Below are 4,915 nucleotides of genomic sequence, written 5' to 3'. Positions count from 1 at the left end.
CGTGAACTGCGGGCGGGCGTCTGGGAGCGGAAGTGCGCCTTCCCCTGGTGCACTAAAGCGCGGGTTCGGCCGGAAACCCCAGCGAGGGCCGCGTCAGGAGCCTCGCGTGCGGGAGCGGAAGTGCGCGTTCCCCTGGTGCACTAAAGCGCGGGTCCGGCCGGAACTCCAGCGCGGGCCGCGTCAGGAGCTTCGGCGTCTGGGAGCGGAAGTGCGCCTTCCCCTGGTGCACTAAAGCGCGGGTCCGGCGGGAAACTCCAGCGAGAGCCGCGTCAGGAGCCTCGGCGTGCGGCAGCGGAAGTGCGCGTTCCCCTGGTGCACTAAAGCGTGGGTCCGGCCGGAACTCCAGCGCGGGCCGCGACGGCGTTCCGGCCCTAGGGACGCGTCAGGAGCGTCGGCGTCTGGGAGCGGAAGTGCGCGTTCCCCTGGTGCACGAAAGCGCGGGTCCGGCCGGAACTCCAGCGCGGGCCGCGACGGCGTTCCGGCACTAGGACGCGTCAGGAGCTTCGGCGTGTAAGAGCGGAAGTGCGCCTTCCCCTGGTGCACGAAAGCGCGGGTCCGGCCGGAACTCCAGCGCAGGCCGCGACGGCGTTCCGGCCCTAGGGACGCGTCAGGGCTTCGGCGGCGGCTGGGGGCGCGGGCCTCGTGGACTGTCACTGCCGCGTCTCCGCCCCAGAGTTTTTCTTACATTGTGTCTTTCATCATTTCTGGAAAAATTTTTGTCATTATTTTTTTCAAATATTTCCTCTCCCCAGTTTTCTTTGTCTTCTCCCCTGTAGTACCAGTCGTCGGTTGGGCCGTGTCGTTCTATTTCCCGGTTTCTCGAGCACTTGACCGTATGTCCTGAACGTCTCTGCTGCATTTCGTGTGTCCTGAACCTCTCGGCTGCATTTCGTGTTTCCTGAACGTCTCGGCTGCATTTCGTGTTTCCTGAACCTCTCGGCTGCATTTCGTGTGTCCTGAACCTCTCGGCTGCATTTCGTGTGTCCTGAACCTCTCGGCTGCGTTCTGTCCCATCTACTCACGTCTGTCTTTCAGTTCACTAAGTTCTGTTTCCTCCCAATGGACGCCCCTGACTGTGCTTTTATTTTCAGTGATTACATGTGAAGGGATTTAACAAAAAGATTATGTCTGGTCTCTTTTGTTAATCTCTTCCTCTTTGTGATAATTCTTTAAATTTCATCTTTTCAGTATTTGATACAAAGTTGCTCGACATTCGCTCTCGCGTAACCCCCAGAGATGGAACCTGGGGGGATCTGTGACTTGGCTCGCGTGCGCTCACTCTCAGCCCCGGGGCTTGCTTTCCTGTGTGCCAGTTAAATTTCCCCTGTGAATCCCTGTTTGCAAGACCAAAATCCATAGTCGCCCTGAGGGGCCTTGTCAAAGGTGTAGGAATTCCTTCCTTGGGAGTGATGGAAGGATTTACTTCTCAATCTCCATCTAAGGCAGGTCTCATCCCTCAGTTCCTCTTCCAAAGACCAGGGCCCGGGTTCCTCCGATCTGCAAATCCGGCTTTGGTCTTTACCCACCATTTCTTGTCACAGCGAACACTTTCTTCCAATGCTTACTTTTCATTCATTTTGAGTTGTTCCTTAGAATGTTCTCTCCCAGGGACTTTCTGGAATAGACTCTCTATTGCGCTGGCTCTATAGCCTCTCTTCGCTTCTTGGCTCTTGTGATTTGCTTAACTTTTGCAAGCTCAGCACTCAGCCATACATTTAAGAATATCTCATATTCTGTCTGCCTAGCTGTTTTTATTTAAAGAGTTGGTTTATTTTTTTAAAAAAAATAGGAAATGTAGTCCACTATTACTGTCCAAACTAGAAGCATTGCGTGGGCGTTTCACAATCACCCTTCTTCCCTGGCTTGTAAGTTATTCTGCAGTCAGGAACATCGTCTTATTCTTTATCTTCTCTCTCCTGTCTTCCTTCTCCCCCCCTCAGTGTCCAGGCTAGAGCAGGTGCTCCATTTTCAAAAAGTAGAACTGTGTGTTTACTTTAAGTGAAGTTGTGTCCTGCCACTCTTGGGTATTTTGCGTTTGAAAGTCTCAGCAAGGGGCTTTAAAATGCCTCTGTGAATCACTGGCAATTGTATTAGTCAGGGTTCTCTAGGGAAATGGAACAGAAAAGACCTGTAAATAGTATGAGTTTTATAAAGCGTCTCAGGCAATGGTAGGGATGCACGAGTCCAAATTACGAGTCCAAAACTCACGGAAGTCTGGCTGCAAACTGGAAGGTTTTCAATGACTTCTCCAGGAGAAGCTGGCTGAAGTAGAGACGAAGTTGGATTAAACCTCTCTCATTGCAGAGGACACTCCCCTGAGTGATTGTGGATATGATCAAAGATGCAATCATCTGGCTGCTGATTTAAGTCCATGAAATGTCTTTGCTGTAACAGTTAGGCCAGCGCATGCCTGACCAGACACCTGGGCACCATCACCTGGCCAAGTTAACACCAGAAATTAGCCACCATCATGGCAATATAATTCAGTTACAATTCTATGGGTATTTTTATAACCTGAGTTCACACCTACTGCCATTTAATCCTTTGCGATGTGGAGAAGAGTTCAGTATGTCTGAGTGATAGATTTTTAGATAAGAGTAGGGTAATGGGACGTATGTGGGTATTCTGGACATGATGAGACAACGCATACACCAAGTGCAGAGTTATGGCATGGGGCTCTATGAATCTCTTTTCGTCAATAAACTGGGTAAAATTAACGCTAGTCACTGTCAGTATCTGTTTATTACTTGCTTTTTTTGTACATTTAGAGAAACAGTAGTAAAAATATTGTCAGTTGAAAATAATTTTATCTTTTGTCAACAAAACATACATTTGGTCTTATAGAATATTATATGACTGTATTATACTGATTTGCTTTGGACGCTGTCATTCCAATTCATTACACATGTGAATGATGAGTGATGCTGAGAAAGTAGAGATGGTAACGGGTGATAAAGGATTTTACCAGGTGAAATGAGGAAATAAACAGTTATGATGGCTACGGATTATGTGATCAGTTTTCTAAATGGATAACAGTGAACATATTAAAATGTTAGGGGACCTGAATTCAGAATCAGGAAATGAAATGGAAATGTTTCTACTTTTACATGCCTGTTTACACTGTTCTCTTCTGCTTTCTCTTCTCCCCTCTTTATTCCACTCTGTGTTTTTTCTATCCCTGCCCCTCCCTTCCTCTCTTCTTTCCATCTGAAAGTGAAATACCTAACATGCGCTTTGACACGCGCTTTGATTATTTACTCGTTTTGCGTTGGGGGTGGTGGGACGCGTGGTCAATGGAATAAAGATAATTGCACTGTCAGAATCTAAAGAGCATTTAAAATGGCATGTGGTTTAGTCATGGAAAAGCCTCGCTGAACGCAGGAATTTTGTCTTTTATGTAGTGGCTTTTTAAAAAATTCGCATCTCCGTTGCCTTTGTCCACAGGGGCCTAAAACATGTGGAAATGACTGTAAGCCTCATTAATGTCACCTATTCGCAGCTGCTTATGTGGGGGGGACGCCGCGTGCCTGAGCCCACGCGCCCGCACGGCAGCCCACGAGTGGAAGCCCGCAGCCCTGCTGGCCTTCGCAGCTGGGGAAAGTCCCTTGGCCAAGAGCCCCGGCGCTCCAGCCATGGGTGCTCGGCGTGAGAACAAGGCCGGGAGAGCACCCGGGCAGGATCGGCTGTGCCTGGAGCACCGGCCCAGGTGCCTTTGAGAGTGTCCTCCCAGCCGAGGAGCAGGGTGAGGTGCAGGCACCCGGTGCTCGGGCCGGGGAAGGGCCTAGGGAGGGTGAAGCCCAGCGGGGCAGTGCTGGAGTCGGGAGGACACATGGCAGGGGTGGACCTCAGAATGACCGCGGTGTCCGTGCTCGGCCTGCAGAACAGAGTGCAGTCGGGGCGGCGGGGGCCCCTGGCTCAGGGTGGCTGGGCTGAGACTTGACGCCTCTTCAGCTGGCCCAGAGAATGCCCAAGATGAGGGTCCTGGACACGGAGGGCAAGGGTAGCTCAGCAGCAGCCCATGGGCTCCTGGTTTGGGCGAGCGGACAGGAGAAGGTGCCGCTGATGGAAACGTGGAGGCAGGAGTAACAGGTGGCTGCGTGGGTGGGTGAGGAAGATGACGTTGGCTTTGGGTTTGCTGAGGTTCAAGTAGACACGCCACGCAGGCAGTATGGGTGTGCATGTGTGTGCGTCCACGTGTGTGCATTCGTGTGCATGTGTGTGCGCTCGTGTGCCTGCATGCGTTGGTGTGCGTGTGTGTGCATGCTCAGTTGAAATCATGGGAGTGGAGAAAAAGCCTAGGGGAAAAGCTTTTTTTTTTTTTGAAGTGTTGAAGCCTCCATGAAGAGGAGGGCCTAACACAGAACTGTAGATGAGCAAACAAAGAGACGTAGACAAGGCATTAATTAATATTAAATTAATTAATACTAAATACAAAACCGAGGCAAGGAGAATAGTTCTGATCTTGGAATGAAGCACAGAACAATAAGATGGCTTGCTAGATGACGTGGAATGGCTAGTGGTAGGACGAAAATGATGGGTTTTCTCCCGAGAGCCCCGAATGCCAGTGTCTTAGAGCTTTGGGTAGGTAGTGGGTCTTTTGTCAAGGATGTGAGGAAACCTTACTTTCCCAACATTTAAAAAAAATGCTGAGATGCCTCCTCTCTCCCTGATCCATCCGTGATTCTTTCAACTCCTGTTCTCCACTTACATCTTAGAGTCTCATGGCCTGTCTTTGCCACTTGCAGTTCTGCTGCAGAAGTTAAAAGAAGGTAATTGAAAACGAACTTCAGTGTACATTTTCTTTTTTTTTTTTGTATGCTGTATGGTGGGGTCACATTTTATTCTTTTTCCATGTGAGTGCCCCATTATTGCAGCACCATTTTGCTGAATTTTTGTTTGTTTGTTTGTTTGGAAA

This window comes from Tamandua tetradactyla, chromosome 1, assembly GCF_023851605.1.
Source record: "Tamandua tetradactyla isolate mTamTet1 chromosome 1, mTamTet1.pri, whole genome shotgun sequence".
NCBI classification, from domain to species: domain Eukaryota; kingdom Metazoa; phylum Chordata; class Mammalia; order Pilosa; family Myrmecophagidae; genus Tamandua; species Tamandua tetradactyla.
This window is presented reverse-complemented; position numbering follows the sequence as displayed.